This window comes from Anser brachyrhynchus (assembly GCF_964034855.1).
Source record: "Anser brachyrhynchus genome assembly, chromosome: 3".
In the NCBI taxonomy this organism is placed as follows: Eukaryota; Metazoa; Chordata; class Aves; order Anseriformes; family Anatidae; genus Anser; species Anser brachyrhynchus.
Window position 1 is genome coordinate 54,499,232 of NC_137696.1, and position 16,455 is coordinate 54,515,686.

Sequence of the window (16,455 nt, forward strand, 5' to 3'; positions counted from 1 at the left end):
TGACCCCTATCCCGTACAGGGACCACGTACAGATATGTGGTCCCTATGGAGAAGGAGTTTGCCATTGTTTGCCTGAAACACAGGTTTGCCTGGCTCACAAGTCCTGTGAGGAGCGGCTGAGGGAGCTGGGGTTGTTTGGTCTGGAGAAGAGGAGGCTCAGGGCAGACCTTATTGCTCTCTACAGGTACCTGAAAGGAAGGTGTGGGGAGCTGGGGATCGGCCTCTTCTCACAGGAAACTAGTGATAGGACCAGAGGGAATGGCCTCAAGTTGTGCCAGGGGAGGTTTGGGTTGGAAATGAGGAGACATTTCTTCTCAGAAAGAGCAGTCAGGCATTGGGACGGGTTGCCCAGGGAGGTGGTGGAGTCACCGTCCCTGGGGGTGTTTAAGGAAGGGTTGGACGTGGTGCTCAGGGACATGGTTTAGTGGGTGACATTGGTGGTAGGGGGACGGTTGGACCAGAGGATCTTGGAGGTCTCTTCCAACCTTAATGACTCTGTGAGTCTATGATTGCTCGCCATCCATAGCTAACAATGAGGGACAGCAGCCATCCCTCAGCCCCGGGGGCAGCCTCCAAGGCGACCAAGCTCGGTGGGGTGGAGGGTGTCCATTCCCCAGAGGAAAAGCAAGCGTGGCCAGAGTAGGAGACGGTGTGGGGAAGGCCGGAGATGGGGTGTGCTTCCAGCCCCTGCCCAAGCTGGGCAGAGGGGGCAGGTCCCAGCCCGGCCAGTAACCAGGACGCTGTAATTGCACTTTGTAGACTTGGCACGCAGTGCAGGCTGGCAAGAAATTCTTCCTCCGCAACGTCTTCCTCCTAATTACGCGTAATTCATCGCTTTGGACTTTGTTGTTTCCTTCCCTCAGCGAGGGAAGCTCTTTCCCAGGAAGCACCTGGGTCGAACACCAACAACGCCAGCAGGTAACACCAGCCGTCTCCAGCTGACATTGCCATTTAGGAAATTAAAAATAATAATAATAAAAAAAATAAATAAAAAATGGGAGAAGGAGCAGCGCTGTCTCTGGCTGCACAGCGGCCGGGGCCGCGGGCCGGGGGAGGGGACATGCCGCCCGCCCGCCCGCCTCTCCCGCTGCAGCCGAAGGGGGCCGCCCGCGCGCGCACCCGCTGCGCTCTGCGCCCGCCCGCACCGCAGCCGAGGGCGGGAGGGCGCGGCGGGAGGGGGGGCCCGGGGTCGGGGGGCGCTGGGCGCCCGGGCGGGGGGCGCGGTGCTGCGGTATCGGGGCGCGGCGCGGCCCCGTATGTAGGAGCGGCTGCGTGCGGTTCCTGTATCTGCACCAGGATGGCCGAGTGGTTAAGGCGTTGGACTTAAGATCCAATGGACGTATGTCCGCGTGGGTTCGAACCCCACTCCTGGTAAGTGACGTTTTTTTTCCGGAGCCACGCGAAATGGCCGGGGAAGGAGCGGGGGCCAGGCGGGGACGGCGCCCGGTGCGGGGCGGCCGCGGGGGGCCGGGGAGCGGCGGCGGGGCGGGCGGCGACCGGAGGGCGGGCAGGGACGGCTCCGGCTGGGCTGGGCCGGGCTCCGTGCGCTATCAGCGGCTGGGCCGCCCTTGTGTTTATTTTTTCGTTTTTTTTTTTTTTTTTTTTTTTTTTTAACGCCAGAACTTCCGCGTAAAGTTGGTCTCACAGCTTAATTTCTCTCAGTTTTTTAGTTTCCTCCAACTTCCTCCTTTATTTCCTGCTCCCGGGACGGTTCTCGGGGCTTGTGGCGCGCTGCCGGGGGACAGCCCTCGGCCTCCGTGTGCCCCACCGGTTGACCTGGCGGCTCTGAACGCTACGTATTTCCCTGCATATTTCTGTGTCGTTTTTGTGCCGTTCAGAGCACTTCGGCTGACGTGAAGGCCGTATCACAACCTGCCCGTGGGTTTTGCAGCGTGAAGCTGAGGTAATTGTTGCCTCCAGCAGGGCATGGGGGTGTCGAGGTGTCCCTGGTGGTCACCGAGGTGTGCAGGCATGGCTGGTACCCCAAACTGTGCCAGGCGTTCCCCAAAAAGTTAAGCAGAGCTCGCAGACCAGCCTCCTGCCTTCGTTTTGTTTAGCGGTTGTTGCACGTGTCACTGTGGTTCATTTGCAGTAGCATAATTCTAAATCTGTTTGTTTTGACAGGGTAGTGCCATCGTATTCCAGCCTATCGGAAGTGCGAGATGTACAAATTAAGCCTAGACTGCCACACTGTAAAATACTAGTGTTTGTCAGAGTGCCCTCCTCAAATTAATACAGGTAAATATTGCTGTTCTCAGCCACTGTTCTCTATAATTTGAGTGGAAAAAATGATTCTAAACTGCCTTCAGTGCAACACGGAATGCAACACAAAATACTTCAGACGGGCTATTTCATTACATGGTACATGTGATGATTTGGTGTCACAAATGTGGACGAGGCATAAACACGGAAATACGAAAGTCAAGAGGAAATTATGGAGAGAAGTGTAATCTGGTGGTGAATTTCTAGGAGAATTTCTAGGTGCACATACTGTTTTTTGACTATTCCCACAGTTAAATTGTAAATGCAAAACTGCACTTTCATTAAAAAGCAGTGCTGACAGGTTCAAGTGTTTTATTAAGTAAACATTCATTCCTATTATTCATTAAGCTACAAATTAGTAAAAACGGGTGCATATTTGATTGTACATTTTACCTGTAATATTGTAATAGAAAAAAGCTGCCCTTGGAAACCCACATCTTTGCATACAAATTGGGTAATATGCCTGTGTGCTTTCTTAAAAGCCCGTTTCTACAGACAAAAAACATTCATGTAGATTTTGTGGATGCATTGCTGATCTTGAAAAGTTGGTCCCAGCTACGTCAGTTATGGGATGAATTGCTGGCAGTTATTCAGCATTGTAAGGAAGAAAAAAAAAAGTAAAAATAATCACATGTTTTTCAAGAACACTAATTACTGACAAAAAAGCAGCCTTTCTATTAAAGCTGTGTAGAAGACACGGAGTTCTGGGTTAGAAATTTTTCTGATACAGGCCCAGCCCTTCCCATAAGAAATGTCTTTTGCAGGGAGCTTCTCTCAGTCCTTTGGTGAAAGAGTGTTCCCTGCTTTCTGTAATGACTGTCTAGAACACATGCAGATCTGGAATGGAACACAAGACTCTTGAACCTTTCCTACTCTTATGAAATATCTGTAAATATCTAATGGCAACAACTATGTCCCAACCCCTTCCTTCATTTCTCCATAAAGAAGAGGATAATCTGCTGGGGTTATTGGTTTCTTTTGGTTTTGGCTATTGGTTATTGGTTTAAAGTGAAGTGACGGAATAGTGTAATGTGAATATGCCTTTGAGCTCTGGAGTTGACTGTGATTTTCATTTAAGATTTTTATTTTATCAAGCAGGTAGTTTTCTTTGTTCTTTATTAGTGAATGAATTATGAATTATTGGTTGTTGCATTTGCAATTTGACAGTCTTATGTCACGCATTATGCTCTGGCCTTTAGTCAGAATAGTAGCGCTTCCCGTTGTATTCTATTTTGCAGATGTGTTTTTCTAGAAAGGTACTTATCTATAGGATCCTTGCCTTTTTTTTATGAAGAAATTGGACAATATATATAGTGACTAATGCTAGAAACCAGAATAAGAGGAGAGCTTATGAAGACAGTTTGATGCTACTCTGCAGGACCAGCCAGATATTTTGCTACCACATGTTTGCTGTCTGATGAGGAGCCAGGAAATAAAAATAGATTTTTCAGAAGCAATCACTCATTTTCATGTTCCTCATTTCATCGTATCCATCTTGAGAACCTCAGTCTTGATTTGCAGAAATGCAGAACTTTTGTGAATACAGGTGAAATTAATATATCACTTGTATTTTAAGCATTCTCTTAAAAATTTCATGTTATATGTCTCTGGATGAGCAGTTAAAGTTACTGGGGATATTTGACACTAATCTTCCCATACCTCAATTTCCCATTTCATAAAATAGAGATAATAGAAATGCACCATTTGCAAAATGGGTTGCTATGAAGTAAGTTTTTTTTTTTTTGTGAAGAGTTCTGGTAGGCACTTAAGTAATCTAGTCATGTTAGACAAGCACATGAATGGAATATGAATGTATTCAGAAAATAACGTGAAATAAACAAGCTTAGGAGCCACACCTTGGGCTGTGAAAATCTGGTGGAGTATGGAACAACTGGTTAACCAGCAAGCACGACATGACGTGTGCCGAGCAAGGTGGGGGCCTTATAGGAAAACTGCAAGCCATAATTTAGTTGAAAATTGTGTCTCACTTCATAAACAGAAGGGGACCAAATGAATAAGATGGCAACCTGTTGGTGAGGTAGTATTGAGACAATATTTCAGTATAGTTTGATCGTTTTAAAATTTTTTGAGCAGCTGTCACTTTTTTTTCAGCTACATTTTAGAGTGTTGTGAAAGTGTGTCCTTTGTTACTTCTGTTTCCATCATTCCCAGTGACGAGTACCTCGAGATGAGGAAAAGAGTGTAAAAAGGCTACGAAGTTCTTGGTCTGCTGCATAATGCTGTATTTAGGATGATCAATTCTGATTTTTATGCCAGACTAACTGAAAGTCTGTAAAGTCAGATCAGCCTCTGATGTTAGCAGGAGTAACTGCATGTAAAGTACTTGGTAATTCTGGAATTGTTCTAGTTTTGGGCCTGCATGGTAATAAATAAGTAAATGGGGGGATACATCTTTTTTTACGGATGTTCAAAATGCCCTTCTGCTTAGCAGATTCCATCAAAATCTTCTGGCTTGCTTTAACCCTAACCACTATCACTGCCCTTGTCTGGATAGTCTTGTTGGCTAAGAACTTCACGTACTTTACGTATGGCTGTACGCTTAGTTAAAGTCATACTATGATATAAGGCTGTCAGTGCACCTCCCACCTTAATTTGTTTTACTCTTGTATTGCTTCCTATTTTCATTTTTCTTGCCGTTACAGAAGGGCAGCATCTCCAGTAGACTCTGTTTCCTGGATTCTTGTTGTTCCCGTAACACTGGTCCAAAGATCGATTGTGTCAATGTTTATGTGTGTCTTCACACAGGTTTATTTTCAACAGCTGCCATTGCTGCTCACCTGTGGACTGCCTCCGATTTATCTGCAGTTTCTTAAAAACATTTCTGTTGGCCTTGATAGCCACAGCAACCAAGTGTCGTTAGCAATGTTAGCTAATTCTGTCTCCTTCTGCAAGGCGTTACAACACATACTCTCAAACAGATCTTGCAACATGTTATTAACTATTCTTCTCGGGTTTGATGAGCAAAAAGAAGACATGTTCTGTTAGGCCAGTTCGATTCAAGCAGCAAGCTGTGGGGCATCCCACTGCGGTGGCTGGGGAGCTCAGCCACCGTGACCACAGCATTGTTGGAACAGAAACAAGGGTCTGCGTGTTACTGCCGTGCAAAGCCCAGCGACTTTTTAAAGTGCTGATGGAGGTCGGTTTGCTCACATGACTCTGACAGGTGAGCCCAGGCAGGTCTTGTCATGGTCACTTAAAACATCATTACCCCCAGCGTTTTGTGTTGCTCTCCTGCAGTGACTGCCTGTCTAACGCTGCCAGCAGAGGAGAGCGGGTGCCCACCCGTAGTGCCTGGTGCCTTGGCTCGCAGCCACCTTCACGGGCAGAGCAGAGGGCAGTAGCTTTGCACTGCGGTAGGGGGGTGTGGGCATGCTTTCCCTTTTGCCAGTTCTCATTAGGAGGAATATGTGCAGGTGGTAACACTTCGCATCAGCACAGCCTTATTACCAAGGGATATTTCTGAACGTGTTAAAAGACAGGTCTGTGCACTAGATTACCTCCAGTTTGGGAACATTTTCCCTTGTGCCGGCTTGCTGTGTTGGCAGTAGCCTCTGGGAAAAGGGTAGAGCAGTCAAGTGATCATTTATATCACAGCAGCAAAGCTGACCAGAGCACCTCCTAAATGAGGGGCCCTAAATGCCCTAAAGGGAAGGAAGCATAATGTGCAATACTATGGCTAAGATCATTGGGATCCTAGGGCCTTGGCTTAAAGCATACTAATGTGCCTTTCTCTGGGATTTTTTGGTTGCATTAAAATAATCTGAATGAATTTGTTCTTTTTCCCTGTCAAGGAGGAGCTTTTGTCTGAAAACCACGGAAAATTTGTGCACTAGTGGAGATGGCCTTACACGCGCAATTATAAAAATGTAATTTTTCTAATTTCTCTAATAATTTGAGGAAGGGAATTCGCTTTACAGGTTTCTTCATTTTCCTTGATTGCTTCTTCTTCTTCACCATCTGCCTGCCCATGACCCTCTTCCTGGGTTGGAAGTGCTATAGACTCTTTCCTTCAAACCTCATCTGCCTCATTTTTTTGAGTGCTGGCTAAAGTGGTTCGTGCAGTTCTTGGCAGGAGAGTACTCCCTGAGTGTGTGACTCGGTGGGTTTCTAACACCTGTCTCTTGCTATTTCATTATTTGTTGCAAACTTTTTAATAGGAGTGATGGGAAGCATGGATTGCATTAGTGGCTCTTGTTTTCTAGCTAAATCCATGTTTAATGATCGGTGTGTGTATGCATTTTAGTTTCACACGTCCTATTTTATATCTGCTACTATTTTCTGTCACACTCCCACCTTTAACTTTTTATATGCTTATCACAAAACAGATCAGCTGGTCTAGCAGCTAGCTGCAGTGGAAAGAGGCCAAGATGCTGTCTCTCCAATGCCCTGGCAGTGCTGTGCCTTCACACTGTTTCCTTTGGTCTTCCACTGCCAGGAGACAGGTAACAAACAAACCAATTCATTTCCCGTTGCTTCAGTGTAAAATTAATTGCTGAGATTGCCTCCAATTCCTCATTTCTCCACAGAAAAATTCTTATAATGAAAAGATTTCTGACAGGTTTTGGATTCCTTAGCACAGACAATGCAGACCGGCTAGCTGGCTTCGTTCATCACAGAATGGCAGTGGCTTTTTGGCCACCCTGGAGTTCGTCTGGTCCAATACCCGGCTCGGAGCAGGGTCAGGGTCATGCCCACTTGGGTTTTGAGTATCTCCAAGCATGGAAACTTTCTGGGCAACCTGTGCTAGTGTTTGACCACCCTCAGATTAAAAAAAAAGTATTTTCTTACATAATAATAATAAAAAAGCATTGTGTTTAAAGCATTTTCCTGTGTTGAAGCTTATAATAAGCTTACATATCCTTGATCTGTCTGCTACTAAACTTCAAGTGTTCATGTTTTCTCAGTGCTTAGATACCTGTTCCTAATCGTCCCAAGATAAAATGAAGGAGCTACACATGCCACTGCATGTGCTGGGACTCCCACTGGGTGCATCGGTTTGCCACCACGTGAATTTTACTGACGGCTCTGTTGAGTGAAAAACAAAACCCCTGCGACGATCTAAGTAGGTGCTTAGTTTTAGATACTGAAAGCCATTCTTTGCGTTATTTTGTCCACATCAAGACCAAGGAAGTGCATTATTTTGTTGATAAATATGTACAGTTAGTTTCCTATGAGAAATGAGCACTCTTGTCTGGCTTTACCTTATTGGAAGCCAGAGGCCTGCTAGAGCATTACTTATCAGAAGACCATTCCTTATCACGATTCAAGTTCATCCTCTGCAAGGTTAGAGTACTGTAATTTGGTCCGAGTTCTCCTTTAAAGTGATCTGGCAGCTGTGGCATTAACAAATGATGGCTGTCCACTGAGCTGAGGGAAGGTGATGCGACTGATGGCTCTCACCTTCATCACATGCTGTTTTTTGTTACTATATTCAGAACACAAATGATTGATTTAAGTACTGTGACTTCTATCTTTTATCATAGTATGTTGGATTACTTTGGATGGTTTCGCAGGTTGCTTTGCTCTGAGAACAGCTGATTTCTTGACCAAACATAGCTTTATTTTTTATTTAGCTAGCTTGATAGCCGTGGCTTCCACAACGTGTATGTTGACAGCACTGTGACAGTGCAGGATGTATCTATGGCAGTTAACAAATCCTATAGTGTTCTGCAACTGCAAACGAACTGAGACATGCCCAACCTGTTGTACTGCATTCATTCTGGTGACCTGCCCCAAAACATACCTGACACATCGGTAAAGAAGAGATACTGAAAACAACTGAATTCAGTGCTTGTGATGTCTCTGCCTGTCCACCTCCCCACCCCCACCCTTGAACAAAATATTTTTCTACAGAAAGGAATGAGTGGGTAGAATAAGAAGTTTGTGGTATGAATGCACGAGCCAGAATTCTTTAAGAAGAAAAAGCAGTTCATGCCTTCCAAAATATAATACAGAGAAACACCGTGCATGAGATGAAGCTGTTGCTCTGTATGAAATTAACAGGGAGAGAGCTCAGCCATTGACACACGAATAAGGATCTGCATGACAAAGAAGGTACGGTATCTGGCTGAAATACTAGCAAACCTAAGAGTGTTGGGAAATATGAGAGAAGAATGGGATGGAATTGAGCATCTCAGACTTGTAATCAACTTTTGCTTCTAGAGCATTTTATTGTGGTTAGAAAATCTCCTCCTATGCCAGTTTCAGTTATTTTTCTTGGTAAATTGTCTCAATGAGGGATTTAAGCAGAGTTACGAGCACTCCTATTTTAGGTTGGGCTCTGCATAGAATGTTTAAGAGATCTTAAGGTTCATGGGGGTAAGCCGAAAGGATCACCCGAAAGGATCCTGTATGGGTCCTGTTGAGCCAGAGTTAGAGACAATGCCTCACGTTCATCTGGAAGTCCATAACAAACTTGTCTTTGTAACCACAAATGAGCCTGGATTATAACGTTAACTATCTCAGAATGTTGTTTTATTTTTTTAACCAGAAATATTATACCAAGATCTTAACCGTCAGACTGGGATGTGTATATTTTGCAGTGTACATTGTTTCCTTTTATGTACTGTTTGTCATCAGCAGTGTTGGCATTACTGGTTCCCAGGTAGAAAGTATATTTTGGTATGATTAAAGCATTCAACTTACTTTGCAAACAAAATACACGTACGGTATTTCTGGAGGGGGACACTGGGAACTGACCAAGGAGTTACTGACTGCTGTTCATCTGTAAACCAGTACTTCTGGCAGCGTCTTTGTGAGTCAGCATCCCTGAGCACCACTGTGTTAACATTTACAGTTACCTGCTCTGGTCCATATACATAGTTCTTTATTTTGCCAATTGTAAAAATTGAGTTATAAAAAATGATTTTTTCAGCTCATTTTTCTAGCCATTATATATGTTCAGCTAAAAAAAGCGTAGCTTGAGAAAGCAATTAGAAGACTTTTAATTCATCTGTGTGAATATCTGTGTTAAAAAATAACTCCGTTAACTCTTAACAAGATAGCTGGCTTCTCATGGAAAGATACTCACATGGAAGGCACTTCTGAGGATACACCTAATTAGCTGAGCTGCTGCAGCCCATGTTTATGGATATAAATTCATGGCTCCTGATCCTGTGACAGACTATGTAAGTAGATTGTTTATCACTGAAGTTTTGGACAGGCACAGAAGCTTGCTTGTATAATGAAAGTTACAGCATCTGCACAACAGTTATACACCTGAAATTGCTGTGCCTCAGCATCACCTCCCTCTATTGATCTTCAGACCAGCACAAAATGAGATTGAAAATGTAAGCAGCTCGAGCAAAATTCCACTCTGGCCCTTAAGGAGGATAGGATTCAGCGGGGCTTCTAGTGGAAAAGCAGGACTACAATATCTTTCCTCTCTCTCACGAATGTTTAAGAGGCATCTTATAATAATACATAATTATAATGTGATCCAAAGAGACATTATCTATATGGATAAAATAAAAATAAGTGTAAGCGGTTAGCCTCTGCAGAAAAAAAGAGCCATAGGTTGTAAAGTCTTTGGAAAGCCCTTCTGCAATACCACCAGATTATTTAAATAACGGAGTATTCTTTTGGGAACTCTGTAGAGCTCCAAAGACTAGCCTGGCCATAACTTTATGCTATGGATAAATTAAATACAACTACTAACATTTGTTTGAAAAATAGAGGCCCGGTTTGCATTGACGAGGTTGAGCTGGATGATGTTTTTGGAAAACACTTGGATTCTTTCCTCTGTGTTTTACAAAAAAAACCCACCCTTGGTATGTTTCAGGTGACTGTTTGCTGCGTTCAATATTTGAGCTCTTCTTTAAAAAAAAATAAAAAATCAAAGATAACACATCCCGGTACAAATATTTGGGGAATACCTTGTTTATTTCCAGGACAAACATTATTAAATGAATTTGAAAGAACCGTGTTTTGGGGTTGGGGGCTCCTCTGCAAGTCGCCGACCCAGGGCTGGACCGTTCAAAGGGGCATCGCAGCACGTTCCTCCTGGCCTGTGCCGTGGGCACCCTGACACTGCCCGCGGAGTTTGGTTCCTTGGGCACGAGGGGAGGGGAGGAGAAGGAACAAGAGCAGGTGTGGGAAAACGGGTTTATTGTGGCAAGACCGTGTCATGCTGTGCAGGGGTAGAAGCCCTAAAGTACCCGCTGCGATGTGACAGCCTGCTGAAAGGACTGCCCGTGCTGCAGGGCCCGGCCTGCGGTACTCGGCCCCGCCGTAAATGAAGGTCAGCGCCAGCTGGCTGAGAGCAGGGAGGGCCAGGCTCTGAACGTGCAAACGAATCCATGTACCGTGTCACCCGTGAGAGGGGATCCTTCTCTTCCCCGTTTCTTTCTGTTGAATGTTTGATTTACCCTTCCTGATACCTTGTACTAAACCCCAGATTCAGTTCATAGGTGCAGAGAGAACTTGTGGAAGCAGTGGAGCGGCTTACAGTCAGCAGTGCTGCCCCCGTCACGTACACAGCCCTTCCTGACACAGAAACGAGAACGGAGCTGAGCAGGGGCCAGCAGGCTGGGAGATGTGACTCCTCGCTTCAGGAGCTACGGGTCTGTGGTGTGATTACCGAATCATGCCTCCATTTCGCTGTTAGGTGTCAGAAGTGTATTTCTAACAAATACAAAAGAGTGTGGAGTAAAGGAGCGCAGTGTGGTTTAAAGTGGGAAGCTGATGCTGCCATAATTGCCCATGATGTGGGGTTGTATGGCCACACGTCGGGGGGTCTGAAGGCTGCTTGTGCATTAGAAGTACTGGCACGACGTCTGGGAAGCGCGCAGAGCTTCAGGCGTGTCCTGCGTTGCACAGAACCAGAGAGCAGCCCCGGGGCTACAGCAAACCAGTCAGGCTCAGCTAGAAGTGGAACTATTTATGGAAGGTTGTCTGTTTTCTCTTGTGACTCGAGGATGTTGTCTCTTGTTCACCAGGCTCGGAGCCCCGTCACTTTGCAGTTAAATATAGCTTTCCCAGGTTTTCAGATCAGCTGTTTTCCCAGACGAATGTCTGTTCCTGGCATGTAGCCCTCTTTCTCTATCACACCAAAACCGATCTCGCTCACTGAGTGTTGGTGGCCTCTTTCTGGTAGATGACCAGCAGCTTAAAGATTGCCAGCCACCAGACCCCTCCTTTCTGCCATCTGACCGAGGGCTTCGTGGTTCAGTTGATCCTACACTTTCCAATGCCCTGTGCCTCCTAGTTTCTTCCTCCCAGCCCTTGCCCCACTCCTGAAGTGTCCTGCCGAGTGCAGAGGGATGGAGGCGGTTTGCCTTCCGAGCAGTCCCAGGCGGGTGGTAGCAGGGATCGCAGAAGCGAGTGCATGCAGGAAGGGTGTTGTCGTGGCACGTGACGCCTACGTGGGCCCAATTTTCCTATGCCTAATTGTCGAGGACAATGTCTAAGCGCATGTGCCAAAGCTGTCAAGATCAAGTGCTGTTTTGTATATGCTCTGCAACTTAGGCAAATGTTGTACTTGAAGGGAAATTTTTTCAAGACTCTAGACTAAGTAACATCTGAATGGCATCTTAAACATAGATGTACAGCACTTTAACTTCATAATTAGAAAGTGGTAGAGGTACTATAAGAAACACCTTTCTTGCATGTTTTCCTTTATAGAAATTTGCTATCATTGGAAAAACTTGATTCCATGTGATTGAGTACTCAAACCAAGCCTCACACTTGCATAACTTTTTGAATTATTCAGAGCTGCAATACACTTAGACGTTTGTTAGTGCGAGTATTTCATGGCTAACGACATTTAGCTGTTGTCTCCTAAGTTGTGTTATTCTCACTCAGGTCAGAGAGATCAAAGGTTGGTATTTTAAGGGATTTGGCACTTTTAGATAAAACAGGGTGCATTCCATGCACGTCCAGTCCCTAAAGATAAGGAGGGAGGAATAGGGTAAAACCCTGATATCTCTGTGGAAAGGACAGTCAGGATGTAATTTGCATAAGTACCGTGCATGGTAGTCGTTTGCATTCCTCAGCTTACCTTTGTTTTTGTTTTCTGCTTGTAATAAAGCCTTTTGCGCTTATTATTTGTATTGATTATATGAGCATTTGATGCCTGCTGCTTTGAAGATCTTGTCATTAAAACAATTGCTTCCTGAACGTTTCAGTTCTTCAAGCAGAGTCCTATCCGTGATTATAGCTTTTGGGGCTTGAAACTGAAGTTATTTTAGCATATGGCAACGGTATTTGATAGTTTCCTCTGGGAATCCCACCCACTGTGTTAGCTGCAAACAGCTCTAAGAAGAAGGCTGTTCTCATGGTTTAAACACTTGTAGTGCTGTCCCACCCAGTCTAACCTCAGCTTGAAATGACTCCTAATCCGTGAACTAAGTAAGCAATGGAGCTATATGTCACCGTCCCTCTGATTTAAAGGTTTTTCTTCCAACCACATTAGTATTTAGCTTCCTAGATTTTATTCTTAGCAAACATGCAATCATATAATTATAAAAAAAAGACAGATGTTCAGCCTGTTGTACTAAAGAAATGCACCGCTGATTTGCTCTGAAAGGGTGATAGAGATTTCTGCTAGTTCAATCAAATAAAATATGGAGTATGACAGGATACTTTTCTTTCCTAAGTGAGATAGAAAATCGGCTTACATTAGGTAAAGCATTAATGGCAATTTCACTGAAATGAAATCTTAATGCTGCAGTTTTATCTACACTGTAATTTAAAACTAGGAGCCATTCTAGCAATTCATCCTAGCATGATAGAAGGACTATTTTAAAAGAGTATCAATTTCATCATACATGTGCATGGACTGCAAAATTCGGAAGTGTTAGGTTATCCCACCGTAATAATGCAAGATTTTTTATTTGACGAGAATCTTTAGATGATTTCTTCCATAATGCTTTTCCCCCTCATTTCCATACCGCTGCTGCTAGCATTTTGTACCCGATGCTGTTCTGTTATGAAAGCAACTGCTTCTTGACTTTCTTGTGCCTTGCCCACCTTTTCTGAGTGTATTAGTTGGTCTGAAGAAACCTATTGCCCCTCTCTTCAAATCTTGCTAACCTCTTCTATCATTAGAGTGACATCCCAGTGACAACATTAGTTTTACAGACACCTTTCTGTGCTCTGCACCCCAAATAATCCATTATCGTTTTTGCTTAAGTATGCTTCTGTCCTTAAGTGTGCCAAATGTGGTGGTTAAGAGGTGGGTGACATGGATTCAGTGCTGTCCTTTTTATTTGATATCTCCACCTCCAGGGAAGCCTGATTATATTCCTACTAAAAATGGTACAGGTAGGGCATGATAATACCAGAGAGTGTAGCTGGACTCGTTGCCTACAGGTAAATAAGCAGAGAGAGAGTGAAAAGGCCTGTTCCAGTTCAGGGAAATAATAGGTATCTGCCTCCTCCGTCGAATTAGAAAACATTCCATGGTCTGTGACAGAAAAATGAGTTTATTATCAGCTGATAATGTTGCACTTTCTTTCCCTTCACCTACAGCAGCAACTGGGTGGATGGAGGCAGTGGCCCTTCCCTTGTTTGCAGGAAAACTTGCTCTGTCCTGGGCAGCCCAGCTGTTTGACAGCTCCAGGTTGGTATCTAGAGCTTCAGGTGGGCTTCTGCTGCCTAAATGTAGCCATACGGTGCCATCTGAGATGCCTCAGCTGCCTTTGGGTGTCTCATCGGCCCCATAAATCAGCTGCTCTCATGTGGCTAAATAGGTCGTGGTACCAATGTGTAGGTTACTAAATCCTTTTCCTTTGTCTGAAAACAGTGTGTGAAGACAGGAACAGTTTGAGGTCACCTCCACTGGTTTTGTTGCTTGGACCCGTTTAGCTGTCTGCTTTGGGCTCTCCTCTCTCTTGTACTTCTTCCATGGTGCAGTTTTATGCTTGAGTGGGTTTAACAGTGGCCAAAGGGGTAATGCTTTTTCCTTCTTTGCTTTTTCCTTCTTTGCCCTTGACATCGCTCTTCCACTGCTGCTCTTTGTGCTGAGGCACTTTGCTGCTTTGGAGTCAGCCAAACAGCAGTGCTGGAGAAACAGACCCCGTGGGGACACGCACGTGAGAAAGGGAAGTGTCTGTTAGCTGGCAGCTGCCCTCTGGCTCAGCCATACCATAGCACTACTGCCTTTATAGGCACCTGCCTGGCCTTGCAAGTTATCTACTCTTTTGCTCTACAAATCCAAAGTAATTGAGCTGTTGAGGAACAATGCGGATCACAAAGGCCGTAAAAGACAAATATCGTCTGAAGATAAAGCACGCACAGTCAAGAGAATCGGGGCTGTGAAGTTTGTAGCGAAGATTAAATGATTCAGAAAGCAGCCCCTTTGAGGATGCATTGCAACATACGGTCTTTGAAGAAACCGTTCCCCTGGAGCCCCCTGGCTAGACCTCCCCACACTAAACCTGAGAGTCTTCCTGTAAATAAAGGGCTCTGACGGCAGTCTAGACCTCTGAAAAGCCTCTTCATGCCGGTGCTGGAACTACAGATGGCTGCAGGAACACCACCACCCGCTGCTTTGGCTTCCTGGTGGCAGAGCTGGTGACTGGCCCTGCTGGAGACCCTGTACCCCACAGCTGAGGGGAACCAGCAAAGCTACTAGGGCGTGTGGCAAATACAGAGCCTTACAAAGTGTTTGGTGCTCTCTCCCCGGTCACTTTCTGCCTGTGCTGGTGCAGGAAGGTGGATGGTTTCCAGCTGAAACAGCTGATGGAAAATTCCCACTAAGGAAGAAAAAATAGAGGCTTACTCTTCTGTAACAGTGGGCTGGAGTCAAACCCCATAAGGCTGGCACACGGGGTGGTGCCCCCACTGCGCCTGTGCCCCGTGAGAGATGCAGGGGTGCTTCTGCTGCAGTCAGGCTGCCGGGTGGTGATTTGGGGATCCTCACTGCTCCCCTGGGTGTGCCTTTCTCATTGCTCCAAGTGAAGATCAGAAGGAAATCAGAGCTCACCACCGAAAGCGAGCTGAGCATGGAGCGTTTGGAGGGGAGGCCCCATAAGGAGAATGCAGCGTGACTGAATCACTTCGCCACCCACTGAAATACTCTACAAATAAAGTTGTGTTGTTTAATTATAGATCGCATGCTGGAATGATGTAATCCTGAATGTATATAGGGGAGAGCGCTCCAAATCATCACCGTAGGTATTAGTGACAGCTTTGGCTGAATTTGAAAGCGTATCCTAAAGGTGAAAAGCAACCCTTGGATTTACAGGATTTCTGAATCCTCTCTAGGACTTGTAGGCTTCCTCAGTCATTGTTGAAAAGGTTTTGTTTTCCTTCATTTTTCACATTCTAATTTGGTAACGTTTCTTTCCCGTTGCTAGTGCTACCAGGCCTCTGTTTGTTGGTCGCTGTTCCTAAAAACAAATCCGGGCTTAGACTTCCGTGGGAAAAAGATGTGGAATAGGGAGAAGGAGGAAGGCCCTTTGGAAGATTTGCAGCGTTTGATGATGTTACGAATGAGGCCAACAGCTGTTTTAAAAAGAGCTATTCAACTGGTTTATTTATGTCAAAAATGGAGGAGGCCAATGAAACTCGTGCCCGCTTTGTTCTAAGGCTCAGGATGTTCTGCTGGTCGTATTTATCCGCCTGCTGTGTGCTTTATCTTCGGCTGGTGTCAGTGGAGGTTTTTGTAATGCCCTGTTTATTTCACTCTATTGCTCTGAGATGTCAGTGCAGCTTTGCACTTTGGATATTTATAAATAAATCATTACTTTCACGAATGAATCATCTATTGTTTGAGGTGGGCAGAAAGTTTTAATGGCATATAAATTCAGAACCATGTTCTTTAAGCATTAGGTTTGTATTTTGACCTGCTGTAGCTACAATTTATGTCCGAGGAGGTACAAAGAAGAAATACGACATAAAGCCTGGCTGACCTGCAATTATAACCAAGACAATTGCATCCTTACTGGTATTATTCATGGCTCTTGGTGTAACTGTAGCACGGAGGAGTCACATTCTTTGGCAGCAGAGGTGCTAGTCCTGCTTAAACACAGCACTGAAACTGCCCAAAGCTTTTATCTGACAAGAAGTAACAAATGGAGGTAGGTAGTGGAGCGCAAGGAGGTGAAGAACTGCTCATCTGTCTGGTTTTCCAGGTGTGTCAGCTGGTCCTGTGAGGCTGCTCCTGCTCCTGGTGAACCTTGCTGCAGGCACACCTGGAGGCTCTCTCACTTGCAGCACCTCTCCCTCAGT

The 16,455-nt window shown here is 45.1% G+C and overlaps 1 long non-coding RNA gene across 4 annotated transcripts; it reads left to right on the forward strand.

Annotated features, from left to right (window-relative positions):
* The first annotated feature begins 1,152 nt into the window (after nt 1–1,152).
* Nucleotides 1,153–15,977, forward strand: LOC308192550. 4 transcript variants are annotated; one of them, XR_013948879.1, is made up of 7 exons: nt 1,153–1,371; nt 2,125–2,238; nt 6,075–6,149; nt 6,609–6,725; nt 7,188–10,844; nt 13,753–13,843; nt 14,027–15,977. It is a non-coding gene; the product is annotated as an uncharacterized lncRNA (long non-coding RNA). The 4 variants fall into 4 exon arrangements; XR_013948880.1 differs by having other exon boundaries at nt 14,249–15,977; XR_013948881.1 differs by having other exon boundaries at nt 15,582–15,977.
* Nucleotides 15,978–16,455: the final 478 nt, after the last annotated feature.